The sequence below is a fragment of the Heteronotia binoei genome, chromosome 21 (genome assembly GCF_032191835.1).
Source record: "Heteronotia binoei isolate CCM8104 ecotype False Entrance Well chromosome 21, APGP_CSIRO_Hbin_v1, whole genome shotgun sequence".
NCBI lineage: Eukaryota > Metazoa > Chordata > Lepidosauria > Squamata > Gekkonidae > Heteronotia > Heteronotia binoei.
In genome coordinates this window covers 54,220,138-54,240,750 of record NC_083243.1, presented here as the reverse complement: position 1 = coordinate 54,240,750, position 20,613 = coordinate 54,220,138, and positions in this window count along the sequence as shown.

Below are 20,613 nucleotides of genomic sequence, written 5' to 3'. Positions count from 1 at the left end.
TATATTTAAGCTTGACTATTTTTGAACTGTGGCCTGTAAAAACTATAAGGCACCATTTCCTCTGAGCTCAGCAAAAAAGCATTTAAATACAGGTTTCTGGGCTGAACTACTCTGACTCTCACAAATATACACATTTTAGTGAGTCTCTGTAATTTAGATTTATAAATTGCTGAATCCCTGAATGCTGTGGGCGATGAAGAACAATAATGAAATACATATCATACTAAAACAATTCCAACAATTTAAGTAAGCTAATTAAAAACAATTCAGAAATCATGTTAATACATTAATTAAAAACAGTTCACAGATGGTGGTGACACCTCAGATTCCAGACTGTGTCTCATAGGAAAGGTAGGGTGGGAGCATGGTTGAAAAGGGGGAAGGAGGAGGAGAGAGTGCCAGCCAAGATAGTATCCATCCCTGTCCTCAGCCAGATGGGACATCTCTGCCTTGCAAGCCCTGTGGGACTGCCATCAGGTCCCTCAGGGCACAGATGTTATTTGACAGATAGTTCCACCAGACGAGAGCCAGGGCTGGTTGAGAACAGCCAGGTATCTTTTGGACCAGGCATCACCAATAAGTTATTCTCAGCAAAAGCATAATGCTCTTCAGGGGGAGATACTGGAGGAAGTGGTCCTAAAAGTACATTGGTTGGTCCCAAACTGCGCAAGGTCTTAAAAGGTCAGTACCAAAACCTTGAACCTGACCTGGTATTCCACTGGAAGCCAGTGCAGCTGACGCAACACAGGTTGAATGTGTGCTGTCCATGACGTTCCTGTCAGGACTCAAGCTGCTGCATTTCTGAATCAGTTGAAGTTTCCAGATCAATCTCAAGGGTAGGCCAGCATAAAGCAAGTTACAGTAATCCAGTTCACCCAAGTATTTGCCATATTGAAGCAGATGCATTTTTTTTCCCCCATGGTCACATTTTTGCAAACTAGAGCTTAAATGGGAAAAGATCACATCTAGACTGATGTGAGAGCAAAATGTCAAGTGATCGTGAAAAGCAAACAAAAATTGAAAGCAGGAGGAATAAGTGGGGAGATGAATAGATGAGTGTTGTGTGTCTATGACTACCTAACTTTTATATTCCTTTTTTAAAACACTCAAATTAATGCATTTATTTGGTTTACAACGTTTCTGCAAAGTTTTTGCAAAGTTACTAATTTTTCATTCCCATTGATTTCATTTTAAGTTTGCTTTATCTTTCTTGTATTAAAATTGGTAGAACATGTGTTTGCATTTTGAAGGGTCTTGTAATGCTCTACAAGTTTGTGACACTGAAAAGGTTAAGCAACACATGGAAAGTCACATTATCAACCCAGTCATGAATCCCAAATTTGATTAGTTACTACTCTTCAGTACTTCAAAAAGCAAATGTTCTGGAAATTTATCCTCCATGACCAAGGCAGTAAGGTACAGTAGCGAGTTTGGATTATTTATATATTTTATATTCATAGGTATGTTAGTATTGTATTTTTATAGATTATATAATTTGTATTACCCTCAGCAGTAACGTGTCTTTTCTGTATTGGTGTTCATATAATAAACAAAGGTGAAGCAATACGCACCTTCAAAAACAATTCTGTAAAATGTAGAAAGTGTGATGTCACTATAAAGAAACCATCACTTAACCTGTTTTTTTATTACTATCTTTTAATTAACTGACAACTTGATCTTGTGCATGTTTACTTGGACACAAGTCCACTGAATTTTCTGAGGCTTCCTTCTTAGTAAATATGATGGGAATGAATCTTGCAGTCTGTGCCTATTCATGTTAACTCAAAAATAACTTTCATGGAGTTCAATGGGATTTATTCTCGAATAACTGCAAGTACTTCAGTGGAAATCCAAGTGCCATTTGTAAATTTCCAAGTTGTTAAATGTTGGTTATGGTTTTTAACAAAATATCTTCACTGTGATACATATGGAACAATACCAAAATTTCCATTATGTAGTATGGCTTTATTTTTATGTTTTAAGATGGAAAGTATGGAAACAAAGCAGAAGAGCAAATAGTTTGGATACACCAGAGAATTTTAATGGACAGAGCAGTTTTTTCTAATTCCTTTGTTCCACCACAAAAAATAACTCCCCTCTCAATCAGTGTTTATTGTATGTGTGTTTACTGTATGTGGCCAAAGACCATTTCCATTGAGCAGATAAAACATGAACAGAGAATAGCAAACAATCAAGCTATAATGTTAAAAAAATGCAAAAGTTCATTAGAATAGAGCAGCACCCTCTTTGTGTACTGGTAAAGGAGTCTCAACCATTAAGCACAGCTTGAGCTTGAATTTTCTTAGCTACAGTAATTTACCCCTTTTAAAGTTAAACGTGATTGTGCTGGTCTTTTGGGACAACTCCCTATTTATACAAATGGTGAAATCAGTAACGTTATGGTCACTGCTCCCAAGTGGTGTGATCACTTTTACATCTCTCACCAAGTCTTGGGCATTACTTAGGACCAAATCCAGGATCGCCCCACCCCTGGTAGGTTCTGAGACCATCTGCTCCATAGTGCAGTCATTGAGAGCATCAAGAAACTCAATCTCTTTCTCTCGACCAGAACACATATTGACCCAATCAATCTGCGGGTAGTTAAAATCACCTATTATGACACAGTTTTTACGTTTAGCCGCTATCTTTAATCCTTCCATCATATTATAATCGTCCTCTATCTTTTGATTTGGTGGGCGATAAAAAACTCCCATAGTTAAATTTCCTTTTGGACCCTCTATTTCAACCCAAAGCATTTCTAGAAAGGAATCTAATTCTCTGACCTCAGTCTCACTGGACCGTATACCCTCTCTGACATACAGAGCCACCCCACCTCCAACCCTTCCCTCCCTATCCTTCCGTGTCCCACTGATTCTCCTCATTCCACCAAGTTTCTGAAATTCCCACAATGTCTCTGTTTTTTCCCAACACTAAACATTCCAACTCACCAATTTTACTTCGAACACTTCTAGCATTTGCTTACAAACATCTATAATTTCCCAGGCAAGCTAGGCCCGCAGCCTTCCTCCTGTCACCTTGAGACTTTGGCAGACACTCCATACTGTTTGTCACCATCTCAGTGGACAACTCTGATCCATTACCCAGTAGAAAAGTAACAGCTAACCATCTCTATGAGATGAGTCCTCCCGAACCAGAGACATTTCATCTCCTGTCAGCTTTCCCCCAAGATTTAGTTTAAAAACTGCTCTGCCACCTTTCTGATTTTAAGCTCCAGCAGCCTGGTTCCATCTGGGGACAAGTGGAGACCGTCTCTTTTGTACAGCTCCCGCTTGTTCCAGAAAGCATCCCATGCCTAACAAACTTAAACCCTTCCTCCCTACACCATCGTCTCATCCACACATTGAGACTTCTAATTTGTGCCTGTCTCTCCTGCCCTGCACGTGGAACAGGTAGTACTTCTGAGAAGGCTACCTTGGAGGTCCTGGCCTTAAGTCTCCCGCCTAGCAGCCTAAATTTTTCCTCCAGGACCTCACAACTGCATTTCTCCACATCGTTGGTGCCAACATGCAGTATGACCACTGGCTCCTCCCCAGCACTATCAGCCTATCTACTACATGCGTAATGTCCGCTACCTTCGCACCAGGCAGGCAAGTCACCATACGGTCGGTATGCGGTTTTGCCACCCAGCTGTCTATTTGCTTAAGGATCAAATCACCAACTACCAAGACCCGCCCCCCTCTCTCCCTGCCCAGGGATGGTTCCTTGGCGCGAAAGGATACCCACTCACCAAATGAAGAAGAGGTCCTTTCTGAGGGCGCATTCCCCTTATCCTCAGCCTGGTGCCCTGTTCCCTCTCGAACCTCATGCTCCCTGGCAGCAATGGGGCTGCCACGTTCAGAGTGGGGCTCATCTAATACATCCCCAAGAGTCTTCCCCGAGTGCCTAACTGACTGTCTTTGCTTCTCCAGGTCAGTCCCTGAGGACCAGGAGCTTCTTGCATCGAGCACACACCCAAGACTTCTGTCCTATGGACAGATAGTCATACATGTGACACTCAATGCAAAACAATGGAAAGCCCCCACCCCCCTGCTGGCATTCTACCTTCATGTTAGCTTTTTAAAAAATATACAGTCCCCTTTTAAATCCTGTTTGTTTATGTGGCTCCCCTTCTGGAGGTTAACTTACCTTATTGGGAGCACAAGGAAATTAGGGATCTGGGTTCCTGGTCCTTACAGAGCCCCCAGGCTAAGAGCCACAGGCCAAGACCCCTTTTAGCTCTCACCTCTGGCAAGGTGCAGCTTAACAATGCAAAGAGGGTGGGGAACACAGCCACTCCTAATCAATCAGCAGCAATCACCTTCACCTTCAGCCCACTCAACCAAACAAACAGCAGTCACACAAACTCAGAAATTCTCAGCAACTTCCCCAGCTGCTCACCCTTACTTCAGTAATTCTCTGCTCTATCTCAGAGCTTCTCTGCTCTCTCTCAACTCTCTGAAATGTCTTGTTGTTCTTGTGAGGCCATGGGCATACTGATGCATACTTCTCATCTGGCCCTGGTGGACTTAAATATATCTAGCCAGAATTTGGGGCTTAGATGCTGGTAAGTAATAGTGAATCAGCCACATTGAATGCAGACAAGATTGAAGGGTTAATTTGGTGTCTTTTATCTTTGCTGGACTTAACCCAGAAATGCAGCTAGATGACACACAGTTTGGAATGCACTCCTTCGAAAAGCATTAGAGCAGGAGAGGAGATGCTACGTATGCTATTGTATTTTGTCACACGTTTTAAGTAGGCACAATATTATGGTTTTTAAATGATGGCTTTTTGTATCAACCAGCACTTTCTACTCATCAGCCATCAGTTTACAATGGTATCTACTACTACTTACTAGTTTTTGCGTGTGAGAGAAGGCTGTAACTCTTCAAATTCAGGACTAGTAACTAGAGGTGCACTGTAATACCACTCTTTAATTAGTACTAGTTTTCTATAGCCTCCAGAGCCAGGCTGGATACCCAAGTGAAGCCCTCAGCCACCTTTATTGCCTCAAAGTGCCTTTATCCTTTTTTTTTTTCAATCCATGTAATCACATTAGTGTTACAAAGCCTTCTATCTGTGAATCAAATTAGAATGTTGCTTCTTGCTCCTCATTAGGCAAAATCTCTTCCTTAGAGGTTTATAGGGCTGGCTCATTTCCATCTAATCCAGAACTTGTTTAGGGTTTGTAGACTCTTTCGGGCTCAAATGCCGTGTTCTACTGGAGAAAGTTTTTCTTCCAGACGTTTCGTTCTCGGCTGCGGAGAACATCCTCAGTGGCGTTGCAGCCAGAGCAGGCGCTCTGACCTTCTTGGCTGCTGTGCATTGAGTGAGGTCAGGGCTGCTGGAGAGCTGCTATTTCTAGGCTGGAGGGGGTGTGGTGAAAGGGCAATAGGTTTGTGGATGTGCCCATTGTTTACCCTTCCAGGAAGCCCCACCAAACAATGGGCACATCCACAAACCTATTGCCCTTTCACCACACCCCCTCCAGCCTAAAAATAGCAGCTCTCCAGCAGCCCTGGCCTCACTCAATGCACAGCAGCCAAGAAGGTCAGAGCGCCTGCTCCGGCTGTAACGCCACTGAGGATGTTCTCCGCAGCTGAGAACAAAACGTCTGGAAGAAAAACTTTCTCCAGTAGAACACGGCACTTGAGCCTGAAAGATTCTACAAACCCTAACGATGTTACCAGCCGTGAAAACCTGAAATCTTTGATAACAGAACTTGTTTGTGTGTAAAGTGCTGTCAAGTCACAACCAAATTACAGTAACCACAGCAAGGAGCAAGTGAGAAGCAGAGGTGGTTTGCCATTGCCTTCCTCTGCAAAGTCTTCCTCGTTGGTTTTCCTCCCAAGTACTGACCCCAGACCTTGGAGCTTCCCCACAAAGGATTACAAATGGAAGTGAATTAATGAATGAAGAAACTTGTGCTCTGACTATTAAGAGCATTAATGTTGGATTTGTTAAAGTTCTGGCTGTCTGAAATTAAGTGGGCAACTCTTGGCCTGATTCATACATTTGACAGATGCCTCATGATTGTTTTGAGGAGAACTGGCTGCTGCATTTGTAAACCTAGCTTGAGTTGTGTGAAGGTCCCATTCAAATGGACACGTGTCCTTCAGCCCCATGATAGTAATAGCCTTTCATCAACAGGTACCATTGTGGTGTGGGTGATCACTGATAGTGTAACATGCCAGTTTATACACAAGGGATTTCCTGGCCAGACTGTGATGCTAGCAGCAGGATAAACTTGAGGAGGTGGGCACATGGCAAGTAAATTAACCAGGCCACTGTCCCAAGATAAATTATTTTCTAATATGTAAGACATTTTTATAGGCTATGATGCCAAGCATTTATATATGCTCAATGTCTCCTTCATCCTAAGGTTTACAAAATTGTCCTCTGCAAAATCAGTGAGACTCATTTTGGCTTGCTCTTTGCAAGAAAATGTAGCCATGTGGAATGCCAGAGAAAATGAAATGGACTATGTCAACTGTAAGTAGATGGTATTCCTGAGCAGAAACTATGTGAGTGACCAAAACAGTCACTCTGATGCTATGTTTAGAGTAGTGGACTCCAGTCAGTTAACTTTCACATAGAATGAAAGGGTTTTTGATGAGTTATAGAAGTTGCTGACCTCTGACCCATCTGCTGACTTCTGTCCTATAGCTCCCTGGTGAGTGATACTCTTACACTCCCTGCTGCCTTTGTTACAGACACCTTGCCAAGAGAAAGCACAACAAAGAGGGTGATTCTGATATAGTAACCAATCATGACTCGTACCTGACCACTTTCCCCCACCAAATTGCAAAATTTCAGGGGTCAGGAAAAAGGGACAAACTTGTTTGTAGACAAAAAGAATAGTCATAGAACATGCTTTTGCCTCTCCCTTCTTTCAAGCTAAAGTTGGAACCAAAAATGTTACATACTATTAAAAATTATTGGCAAAGTCTTGTCTCGGACAAGAGAAGAGTTACAGAATGCTGGTGCCTAATTGGTCAAGATGAGAATAAAATCTTGATTTATCTTGCCTCCAGAGTCTGTTCTTGGTTGCCTCATCTTCCCAGCCTTTGCACAAAGTTTCTTTAACAGATCCTTGACCTGGTGTTGTTAATTGTTACACATGCTATAATGCACCTTTTTAAATCCTTCACAGTGTAATCCTGTGCATGTAGACAACCCCAGTGTGTGCAGTGTGGTTTACTTCAGATAGTTGTGGATAAGATTTCAGCTTGAAACACCAACTTGTCTAGGTGTACTATAAGTTTTTTAAATAGCTATTTTTAAATTGCTAATTAATGGAGTGTTTAGGATGTTATGTCATTCAGTGAATGTGGCTGTATAAAAATCTTCCACTGATTGTTTTACCTACCTTCTGTATTTGCGATCCCCATGATACCCACTAATGCATTTCCTAGTATCTCCTTGTTCTTTGAGTCTTGGGAATATAAAATCCAAAGGATCCTGATTGGGGCAGGATCTAGCCAAGCACTGAGCACATCACAGACAGGCATGTCATGGCTTGGCTTTAGATGTAGATTTTATTTTTCTTTTTGTGGGAGGCCAGGGGCCTCTCTAATCAATACATGGCAAGAGTTTCTGATGTTTCTGGGTTTGGAAATCTCTGCAGTCTAAACTAGGTTGAGAGCCCCCATTCTACAGTATAATTCTTCCTATTTGCCTTAGTTGTTTACTCAGCTTTCTGATCAAGATCCTCTCACGGAATATATGTAAGTGATGGACTAACAGCACCATTAATGTTGGCTCAGAAGACTTTGCAAATTGGTGTGAAATAATGGCAAATGGTATGGAGTTTCTTTTAAAAGTACTCCCTGTTCCCTGTCTTCCATTATAAGCCCTACAGGTATGGCAAGGTCATCCATTCTTCAGTTTCTTGATTTAAAATATTGGCTCTCTGGTTATGTGTGTCTGTCTTCATGGAGAGATCCAGCTCTGTTTCTAGACCTGTTATTAACAGTATTGTGTGAGAGCAGCAAAGACTGGATTGAAAGTCCATCTCTACAGCTGCCCAGTTCAATATATTCTTTTCTACTCCGTCCTTTCAGCTAAAGTTGCTAAACCAATGCCAGTTGAGGATTAGCCTCTACTGTGATTGCATTAAAAATAATTATCTTCTTTCCACTGTTTGTGACTTGAGGTTAAGGATGGAAGGTTTTCAATATACCCAACAATAACTAAATTCTTGGAAGCAAAATATGGCATGTGGCAAGGAATTTGAAACATAAGCATTTCTGTGTAGGATTGCCAACTGTGGCTTGGGAAGTTTCTGAAGATCTGTGGATGGTGGTGTCTGGGAAAGGGAGGGATCTCAACAAAGGTGTGATGTCACTCTAGGCTGTTCATTTCTCCTAGATTCTATGGTATACCCTAGTCAGTGTCTGCCCTGTAAAAATGCCATTTTCTACCAAAGAACTGATCTTTGTAATCTGGAAATCAGTTGGAATTTTCAGAAGTCCATGTCCCTCCTTGAAACAGGTAACCTCCTGCCTGCAGAGGAAAAACTTGGAAACACATTGACAACTGGTGTACTTGTGTTCACATTTGAAAACTCAAGAACTTGTGTAAGGATCAGTTACTCCGTAGTTATTGGAGATTTGCCTTCCTCTCTATTTTTGCCATGATTCAAATTGGACAGATTGAACCAGCTGAGGCACCATTTTTGTTGCTAGATCTTCTAACAAAGAAAAACCACACGCAAAATAGCATGCAGTCATGTGATATATACAAGTTAAGTAAATTGTGAAAATTTACACAATTTATACAGCATAATTCCAGAGTTACTGATCATTTGACAAATATTTGTAGAGCACCACAAAATGTTTTAAATAGTTTTATAGAATTGTTAGCCGCCCTGAGTCCGCTTGCGGAGAGGGCAGGATAGAAATTTTAAAAAAATAATTAATAAATAAATAGTTCAAAGGAGCATGTCTTGCCGAAACAGGCCCAAGTTTCAGTGTGCAAAAATATGGTATCTTATAGTGTAATCTGATTTGCAATAATAACAAGAAAAGGGAAGGAAGAAAAGGAGAGGAAGAAACTCATGGGGAAGAGGAATGCAGGCTTATGGCTGGCCACTGGAGGAAGAATAGGCTGGGTCAAGGACAGACTTTGCCCCTGACAAATAACTAGCTGATGTCAAGCTTTCTGGCGTCTTTCCCTTTGGTCCTTATGATGCAGCAACAGGCCTTAGTAGTTTTCTCACTGCCTGTCCACTTCCCCCTTTTTAGTCTATGGCAACTGTTACTGCTGTTTGTGGGGCAGGCAGCACTGGCTGTTGCTTGTTAGGAGAATTTTCTCCAAAGTCAGACCTATGGAAAGAGCCGTGTGAAGCGGAAGACAATTAGGGGCTTATTAGTGTCCTGGGGAGACGTGTAACTTGTGTTGCTGGGACTTACCAAAACAGCGAGAGTCTTACAGGCAAGCTCCAGCCGAGAAAAGACTGAGGGATTGTCTCACCTAATTATGGGGAATGGGCCTCTTTGTGTTTGTGATTCGGTACGGTTGTCCGATCGCTTTTCTCTGGCTGCTGGCTCAGTCCGAGCTGGAAGTGTGCTAATTAGAAGAGAAATGGACGTAGTGATCCTGTCAGCTCTTGTTACCGGCAGGGACAAAGCAGAATATTATTCTGAGGCAATGTTTTGTGAGTGTCCCTCTTCCAGCTCTCATTAGGGGGAAAGGCTGATGGATGGGGAGGGGATCTTACCACATGGACTGGCTAATGGAGCCCAGGCGCCGTTACTGTGCTAATTAACGGGCTCAAGCAAACGCTTCTCCAACCAGCAGTTCCAATCATTGCACCTAGGGCCTCCAGTGTCTCACTAGGTGAGTACAAGGGGATATGGTCTCTGGACAAAGCTCCCAGGCTTTCCAAGGTAGGTCATGTGAAGAGTTGAAGAAGTCCATTATGTCACTTTCAAGAAGGCCTTTTCAGCCTCTCAAACTGAACACAGCTCTTCCGTCATGTTTTGTGGCCTGTTGTATTCTTGAGGAAGAAAAACAACCCTCCAGTCTATGGAAAACAGCAAAAGCAGGATGCATACTGAACCCCCTCTCTCATTAAGCTTCCATACTTGGCTGCTGGGCTGCATCATAAGTTGTGCAGCCCTGCTTTAAAATCTGAGACGCGGAGGGGAGTCAATTTACTTACAGTTTCCTCTTTGTCAGTGCAAAAGGCTCCTCATGACAACCTGGACTGGGATCCCTGACAAGAATTAAAACAATGCAAATGGGATTCCTCACCTCTGAAGAAACCATGCAAGGAAGTTGATTCAAGAGCTGCCTTGACCCAAGAGAAAGAGGTCCTGGCTTAGTGGTGTAATACATACTTTGTATGCAGAAGATCCTAAGTCCTATAGATAGCAGATATGGGGAATGACCCTATCCCCTTGTCTTTGGCCAAGATCCTGGAAAACTCAGGATAGGAAAGTTCAAAATAGGAACATGATCCTGTGGTCTGAACCAAGGCAAATTTTTAAAGATTTTAAGTAGTCTGATTCTGTATAGCATGAAATTTTGCATCCTGAGAAACTACATTTTTTAAAAAAGCTTTAGTCCTTATTCCTGTGAAGACATACTTTTAATAATGTAGGCCTTGCTCAATGTTATCTCAGACATGGTAAGGCTAACTAAGAGCTCAAGTTCTGTGCTTCCTGCACATTATTTTAAAATGTCCAGAAGAAGCAGAATCAAATATGCAAATTTAGCAAATATAAGGACCTCAGTACTATGCTATTCTCCATTTTCAAGCCAATGATTTTTGCCCCAACTCAGGGGAGGAGAAATAAGCTATTCACTTACTCTACTGATAACAAGGAAAACCTAACTTTGTGCAGTAAGAATCAAACCAAAGAACCAAATTCTATCTTTGATGTTAACAGAGACTTTCACAGAGGAATTTGTTCTAGAGATGATATCTTAGTCTTTAAGATAATTTATGTGTTACTAAGCATACATACATCTGTGATATAAAGTGGGGAGAAGGGTTTTTTCCCCTTCAGAATGTCCAGCAGTGAATCAATTAGAAACAAAAAGTGGCTCTGTGATATGTCATTATAATCCACTTCCAGACCTGTTTGTGTTGCCATTCCCCATTCTGAGACTCCAAGAGCAAAGCCTGGTGCCATCCTTTGTTTCGCTTGTTAGTGTTGATCAGCTACTCATTAGACCTGCACTGGGTACAACAGGGCACCACAATGATGTTCCTATTGCTGGCTCATGCAGTGATGGGATTCCCCCCTTGTTAAGGTAGACGGTAGAGCTGGCAGTCTGTTCTAGCCCAGTTTTTTTATCATGTTGTACTGCCCATAAAGGACCAAATTCACAGTTTGAGAGTGCTTTAAGATCCATCTATGTCTTAAGAACTGTAAATTGCTCCTATAGAATCATAGAGTTGGAAAGGGATCTCCAGGGTCATCTAGTCCAACCCAGTGCACAATGCAGGAAATTCATAAATACCTCCCTCCACACATACCCAGTGACACCTGCTCCACTCCCAAGATGGCAACAACAACAAGAGCCCTCCAGAATCCCTGGCAAAACTGGCCTGGAGAAAAAGTGCTGCCTGACACCAAAGAGGTGAACAGCATTTCCCTGTTTTACTTTCCTATCACCCCTCCATTTTTCTTTTTAAAGCAATGACCTTGCCATATTACTCATTTGTTACTGCAAGTGTATCCCTTACTTGGAACTTCCATTTATTTATTTATTTGATTGCAGGCCTTTCTCTTTGAGGCTCAAGGCAAATTACAACTACAAACAATGCAGTTAAAGAACAGTAAAATACATCGAACCAATAAGGGAACACACTAACAAAGCATGGCAAAACTGTAGAACAGTGCAATGAAACTTATTGCATACAATAATAATAAAGCCGAGTTAAAGTTGGATTACAGAATTAAAGAATATTTAAAAAGCAACCTAATATACATATCATATATGGTCCACAATGAAGACTATCTTGCGTTCTGTGTTATATTATATGGAATGATAGGAGTGTGGGATCCTTCCTGCCTTTGTCAAGCAGGCCATTTCACCAGGTGGGAACAGCACAGAATCCTTGAGTACAGACAGCTGTTGATCTTGCTCAGTTGTAACAGGGCATATTCAGAATGCTCAGCTGTAATGAACAGAACTGCTTCAGCAGAGCATATCAGGAAAATCAGTCCTGCAAATATGCAGGTCCTGGGCCTTGAAGGTAGACAATAACCTGTACCATGAATTATATCCAGAAACTAATCAGTAGCCAGTGTAGCACCTGCAGAATAGGTGAAATATATATACTCCATCTAGTTCCCTGGCTCCAAGGTTAATTTTTGTTTTCACATCTACACAACCTACAAAAACCATTTCAACTTTCTCTTTGGGATTGGATTTATTCTGCTAGCAGAAGTGCTTTCCTCCAGTGGAAGAGCCAGCAGGAGTCTTCGGCAATTATTACAGCAACTTCGACATATACATAGTTTTCTGATATCTGAAATAATAATTCAAATAGTGGTTTAAGCATGTCAAATGGGGCATGCCAGAGGTCCTGCCTCTTTAACAGTTCTCCAGCTGTTTAAAGGAATGCAGATGCAGCTCTTCCAGTCCACACCTCCACCACATGGTTGTTTCAAGGTCATCATTCAGCATTAGGCATTGTAGAGAAATGGAGGAAGCCTGAAGCGATGAGGTATCCTTGGGACATTTTTATAACTTACTAAGTTTAGATGTAAGTCAAATGGGCCTTAGAAAGCATTACTAACAACAAAGCGAGCGGAGATGACGGTATCCCAGTTGAGCTATTCAAAGTCCTAAAAGATGATGCTGTTAAAGTGATGCACACATTATGTCAACAAATTTGGAAAACGCAACAGTGGCCATAGGATTGGAAAAGGTCAGTTTATATTCCAATCCCAAAGAAGGGTAATGCCAAGGAATGTTCAAACTATCGCACCATTGTAATCATTTCACATGCCAGCAAGGTCATGTTAAAGATCCTACAAGCTAGATTTCAGCAGTATGTTGATTGGGAACTACCAGAAGTTCAAAATGGGCTTTGAAGAGATAGAGGAACTAGAGATCAAATTGCCAACATTCGCTGGATTATGGCGAAAGCACGGGAGTATCAGAAAAAGGTCTATTTCTGTTTCATTGACTATGCTAAAGCCTTTGATTGTGTGGATCACAATAAACGGTGGCAAGTCCTTAAAGACCACCTCACATGTCTCCTGAGAAACCTGTATAAAGGTCAAGAAGCAACTGTCAGAACAGGATATGGAACAACTGATTGGTTTAGAATAGGAAAAGGAGTTCGACAAGGATGTATATTGTTACCCTGCTTATTTAATTTATATGCAGAGTACATCACGTGGAATGCTGGCCTGGATGAAGCACAAACCGGAATTAAGATTGCTGGGGAAAATATCAACAACCTCAGATATGCAGATGATACCATTCTCATGGCAGAAAGTGATGAGAACCTAAAGAACCTCTTGTTGAGGGTGAAAGAGGAGAGCACAAAAGTAGGCTTAAAACTCAACATCAGAAAAACTAAGATCATGGCATTCGGCCCCATCACACCTTGGCAAATAGAAGGGAAAGACATGGAAATAGTGAAAGACTTCACATTTCTGGGATCCAAGATCACTGCAGATGGTGACTGTAGCCATGAAATTAAAAGATGTTTGCTCCTTGGGAGGACAGCTATGGTGAACCTGGGCAGTATAATAAAAAGTAGAGAGATCAGTCTGCCAACAAAAGTCCGTATAGTCAAAGCAATGGTATTCCCAGTAGTAATGTATGGCTGTGAGAGCTGGACCATAAGGAAGGCCGAGCGCAGAAGAATAGATGCTTTTGAGCTGTGGTGCTGGAGAAGAATCTTGAGAGTCCCTTGGACTGCAAGAAGATCCAGTCAGTCAGTCCTAAGGGAAATCAACCCAGACTGTTCCTGGAAGGTCAGATGCTGAAACTGAAGCTCAAATACTTTGGCCACCAAATGAGAAGGGAGCACTCACTGGAGAAGATCCTGATGCTGGGAAAGACAGAAGGCAAAAGAAGGAGGGGACAGCAAAAGATGAGATGGCTGGACAGCATTACTGATGTAACTAACACAAATTTGAGCAGACTTCAGAGGATGGTGTAAGACAGGCGGGCCTGGCGTGACTTTGTCCATGGGGTCGCAAAGAGTCGGACTCGACTGTGTGACTGAACAACAACAAGAAGCTTAGATGTGCCTGCTCTGCTTAAACATCTTGTAGGGCATGTTTTTAAACCAGGAACAGAAGGATGCACTTAAACCCAACTTTTATTTGATTCTGATTGCTGATTGTGTGCAGTGCTAAGTTTATGCATGTAACCTTTTTCTCTTTTTAATAAACATTTTACTGCTTTGAATGCTGGTAGTAAAGCTTTGTCTTGTTCTAAACCACCTGAAGTGCAAATACAGAAAGATGGTATACGTGATTTAAATAAATAAACAACAGGATATGTTTATGTGTTGTGAATTGTTGGTGCATTGTGGCAATTTGTACCTAAAATCAGATTGTCTCTTTTGGAATGGTAATTCTGTATCTTTTCCCCCATGTCCCACTAATATGTATGTATGTATGTATTTAACATTTATGTACCACTCTCCCGTGATGGGCTCAGGGCAGCTAACAACAGTTAAAATAACAGTGTTTTACAGTATACAGTAAAGCTGTTCTTCTGCTTGCTTACTCTGTGCGCAATGTCTCTTGCAGAGAAGAACTATGATTCTTTGGTTTCTTCAGGCTGAATATTGGTATAATCAGGTGACTTGCAGAAATAGGGGATGTAATCCATGGTCTCCAATGGTCCTTGCCTTCATTGAAATTATCTTGTTAACCTGGAGGAAACCCACTGCCACCTGTTCAGAGCCATTCCTAATGATCTCGTCAAAAGATTTATAATAAACATCCATTATTTTTGTTAAGTACTGTTAACCCAGATCTTCTGTTCATTTGGGATATAGTTATTCCATCTGGCTGTTGAGTAAATCATCCATTGATGGGAGCCCAGTTTTTTAACTGGAAAAACTGCCTATAAGTTGTTAAACTCATCCTCTCCCTTACTGCTACTGTAATAATAATAATAAATTTATTCTTATATCCCGCCCTCCCCCGCCGAAGCGGGCTCAGGGCGGCTCACATGACATGGTTTACACCATGATTACACTAAAATCCATCAATACATTAAAACAATTAAATAGTTAAATACAATTCAGATTAAGTTAAATAACAATTAAAATTTTATCAAGTATAAATTAAAGTGCCACAGTTCAGAATGTGTATAGGATGGCTAGGTATCATCAAATGTGCAGCTTCTCACAGCTGCATTTCAGGAAAATTAAACACTGGGAGACTGCTCTCACATCTTGTCCAGTTTGGCCCTTACATCTCTTAATAGAGAACATAATAGATAGTGGAAGGAAATTCACAGTGTAGAACTCAGCGGTCTTTGGAACGGTTCTTCATAACTGGAGAATAGTGAATGAAAGACATGAAGCCATCTTACAACCAAGTCAGACCACTGGTTTATCAAGGTTCAGCTACTACTCTGATTGGGGCAACTCTCTAGCATAAGAACATAAGAGAAGCCATGTTGGATCAGGCCAATGGCCCATCCAGTCCAACACTCTGTGTCACACAGTGGCCAATATACACACACACACTGTGGCTAATAGCCACTGATGGACCTCTGCTCCATATTTTTATCCAATCCCCTATTGAAGCTGGCTATGCTTGAAGCCGCCACCACCTCCTGTGGCAATAAATTCCACATGTTAATCACCCTTTCGGTGAAGAAGTACTTCCTTTTATCAGTTTTAATCTGACTGCTCAGCAATTTCATTGAATGCCCATGAGTTCTTGTATTGTGAGAAAGGGAGAAAAGGACTTCTTTCTCTACTTTCTCCATCCCATGCATAATCTTGTAAACCTCTATCATGTCACCCCGCAGTCGACGTTTCTCCAAGCTAAAGAGCCCCAAGCGTTCTAGCCTTTCTTCATAGGGAAAGTGTTCCAAACCTTTAATCATTCTAGTTGCCCTTTTCTGGACTTTTTCCAATGCTATAATATCCTTTTTGAGGTGCGGTGACCAGAGGTACTTCATATCAGCTGGTGCCTGATCCTCCCCCCACCCCACTGAAAACATTGGGGATTGAATCTGGGATTTTCTGCAGGCAAAGCTACTGCTGTATCACTGAGCCATGCTCCTATTCCAAAATAAACTTTTTTGAGACTGAATTTTGTCACACACAAATATTTAGTCTCAAAAAAGATCACAAAATTTTTTTAAAAAATGAAAGAAATTGAATAATATAGTAAATAGGATAGAAAGCAGCATGGCCTTCACTGAAGACTGACAATGCCAAACAAATCTGATCTAATTTTGCAAAAAGATAATTATTGTGTGGATATGGAAAACAGAATTAATATGAGATATGTGATATAGCACTATGTAAGCAAGTTATTAATTTGGATAAAAATAGTATGATACAATATTGTAAATAAGTATGATAACTTTGTAACAAGATAGATGGGAATTTCTAGGAAGTAACCTGTAGACAAAGGAAGTCAGTATTGGCATTGAGGAGGGAAGGGAAATACGTATAATGGCTAATTCATAACACAGACATTTGTAATGTATTTAAGGATGACCAAGTTATATAGGATGAAATTGATTATCTAATGAACCAACACAGCATAAATGGAATTCAGTGCAAATAGTAATGCCATCTACTGAGGGCTTTGAGTATTTTCTTTATCTGTTGATTTTATTTTTTGCAGGAATAAGGACATATTAATATAACTGTAAATGCTTTGATCAGATGTCGTTTGAATCACTCACGGTGAATATCCTTTTTTCCCCCAAGAAGGAAATTGGTGTTTGGGCATGGAAAATAGAGTTATTTGAATTTAGATCCTATTCTGTCGCTTATTTTGAAAAAGAATTAATTGAAACTGGTGTAATGTCTAATTGAGTACTTCTGTTTGTGTTTGCCTTTCTCTAGAGGAAGTGATTTGGGCCTTTGCCTAAAAAAAATTATAGTGCTTTGCTGTGCAGATCCTTTTCTCTTGTTCTTCTGTTCCCTGTATCAAACTATAATCCAGTTTGTTCTGTAGGAGAACCAGTTTGGTGTAGTGGTTAAGTGTGCGGACTCTTATCTGGGAGAACCGGGTTTGATTCCCCACTCCTCCACTTGCACCTGCTAGCATGGCCTTGGGTCAGCCATAGCTCTGTCAGAGGTTGTCTTTGAAAGGGCAGCTGCTGTGAGAGCCCTCTCCAGCCCCACCCACCTCACAGGGTGTCTGTTGTGGGGGAGGAAGGTAAAGGAGATTGTGAGCCGCTCTGAGACTCTTCGAAGTGGAGGGCGGGATATAAATCCAATATCATCATCTTCTGTAGGAGGCTGCTGGACTTCTGTTTTGTTTTCCTGGATGGATGGTCTACCTTGGTGATGGGAATGTTACATAAGTATTTACAAATCAGGCCTTTCTAAAAAAATAAATAAATCTGAATGTATAACCAATTCTGATAAAATATTTTTATGCATACACCTTTATAGAAATAGACTGCAGTAACAAACTCATTATTATGCCTGAATGGCAGTACTTAAAAATCAGCCTCTTCAAGGAATTTCGAGAGAGGTAGGTGAGAGGCTATAATGAGGAGACAGGAACACTGTGGATTCACTTTTCAGTTTCGAGTATGAGCACTACTGCAGTTCTGTCTGGAGAACAATTAAGTTCTTCTGTGAAAGTGGTTCTAGTCTAGCCTGCTATCTCTACAATTCATGTCTCCTTTGATACTTCTGTCACTCAAATGTGTTCATTTGATAGCTCAACTAGTAGGGTGGAGGACTCTGAAACATGTCTAAGTATTCATCCTTAGACTGCTGGTTTGTTTCCTTAAGGACATCATGCTGAGAGCCAGCAAGGAGAACAATGTAAACTGCTTTGAGTCCCCATTGGGGAGAATGGTGGCGTATAAATGAAGTAAACTACATAAGTGATGTAAATAAATATATATTGATATAAAAGATAATACAAGAATCTGGATGCCTAAAGCTGCCATTCAGTATACCTCTATGATACTTTAATGTATTATCTTATTAATTTATGGCTTTCCTTTCTAACTGGCATCCTTCTGTTCAGGCATGAGGATTGTCCAAATCCCCCAAAGTGTGATTGTCCCGCGTGGATTTTTTGTTCAGAATCTGAGAGTAACCCCTGGCCTTTCTGGTAAGATCTTCTGATCTGTGAAGCAACTGAAAACTGAGTCAATGAACTAAGGAAAATAAGCTGAAACTATTCAGTTTGGGATTTTAGTATCACCTTCTCTCCTCCCGCCCTAGCTTTCCTTTCCTGTAGTTCCACAATGCTCCACACTCCTTTGCTGCGTGCCTCATCCCTCCTTTGGACAGTTCCCCTGAAATGCATACAGGTGAATTGCAATAATTCCACTGAGAGTAACAAGTAGGTAGGATATGATGAACAGTTGAGGGGGAGGATTGCACATCACCTGACCCCCCTACAGCCAATTCACTGAGACAAGACATCAAATTAATGAGCCCTCAGGACTGTAATTAGCTGTCAATTACCTCAAATTAATCAACTCCTCGCCTAATTAAGCATTATCGGCAGGTGGGCAAAAAACGGGCCATTGTGTGGGAGCCATGAGAAAAGCATGGCTGGCAAACTTGGTTAGTATCAGCAATGCATTCCCTGCCTCACTGCACCACAGACACCAGGACAGCCAGGCACTTCTTAAAGGCACACAGCCCCCTTTCTGCCTCTAACCCTCATCTGCCTTAGGCAGCTATTTCATTGGCTGAACCATTCTCTTTTGGTCAGATCTACCTTGTGCTGGGGGTCATATTGCTGAGAATACTGCTCAAGACCAGGGAGAGATGAACCCGACAATGGCAGTGTGGCTACAGCCCAGCCTCCTGGAACAGAAAAACCATTGGGCTGTTGGATCTACTAGGCCACGTCTGGTTTGAGAGGGTTGCCTGCATGTAGGTGACCCTTGGAATACCACCACTGTATTCAAGCATCCAGAGATGGCTCCCTGCACTTTGTGCTGATCCAGGTAGTGGGTGAGGTGATGAGATGTGACATGGTAGGGCCAATGGTCTGATTCAGTATAAAGCAGATTCATGTGTGCATTTGTTAGGGTTGCCAGAATTATAACTGCTCTCCAAATAACAGAGATTAGGAAACAAACTCTATAGTATACCATAGATTCTAGGTAAAATCCTTCCCCAAGCTCCTCCCTTCTCAAGTACTACCCCCAAATCTCCAGGAATTTTCCAAACTAGTATTGTCAATGTGTTTGGGTATGGACAAGGCTTTATTTTTTAACAGGAATGCAGTTCTGGCTGGCTTGGTGCCAGGGGGTGTGGCCTAATGTCCAAATGAGTTTGGTTTTTTTTACCAAAAAACCCTGTGCAAAACAATTGTGATGTCAGGGGTGTGTGACCTAATATGCAAATTACTTCCTCCTAGGCCTTTTGTACAAAAAAAGCCCTGGTTTATTCTATGTGGCTCTTACATTAAGCAAGTTTGGTCACCCCTGCTATAAAAGATTCCAGGCAGAGAAATATTTGACAGCAATTCAATTAGCTATTATTAATAATAATAATAATAATAATAATAATAATAATAATAATAATAATAATAATAATAATAAACAGATTTTTGAAATAGCCGAATCTTACGAGCCTTACCAAGGCCAGCAGAGAAAAGGCGTAGTACTCTGCTTCAAGGAGGTTGTTGCACTACTAAGGGGCATAATTTGAAGAAACCTGTTTGTAGGAGATGGTATCCAGTAGATGGCTTTGTGCAGTACCCCCTGGAATGAATTAACTGCCCCTAAGGCCTATGGCTGTTGAGTGAGTTCCAAGAAAAGTTATGAGGGCCCTGGGGCAACTTTAATTGAACCAAGAAGCAAATTGGCAACAAGTATAGCTGTTTTAATTCAGGTGTGTTATGTTCATACCTGTTCATCCCCACAATGAGGAAGACAGCCATATTTTGTACCAACTGCAGCTTTCAAGGGTAGCCCTGCATAGAGTTCATGACAATAATCTAGTTGAGAAGCTCCAGTGGTATGGATCCATGTGGCCAGATCAGCCAAATCCAGAAGGTAGGATTTTTTCTCAAGCAGATGCAATTCAAAAAGGCTCTGTTACATTTTATCTTCAGATGATAATGATGATGATGATGATGATGATGATGATGATGATGATGATAATAGGGTTCATTATTGAGTTGTGTGCATTAACATTTTTAATCTTGTTTTTATTTCCAACACACTTTTCTTGCAACTCTTATCTCTGCTGCGGGGCACAGAACTGCAGAATTGTTCAGTCTGGAGAGTGAGCGAGGAAGAAGGCAGAATTGTGGCTGATAATCTTGAACCATTGCCCAAGGCTGGAATACTAGAAGCCATGGAGCCCAAGGACTCATGAAAGTACACCAAGACTGCTTCTGCCTTCTGGCTCTTCCTTCCTTCTTTTTGCACCTTCCCCTCACTTTTTGACCTCTAGGTAAAAGCTGTTCAATATATGCTTTAAAAGGCAATTAAAAACCACTA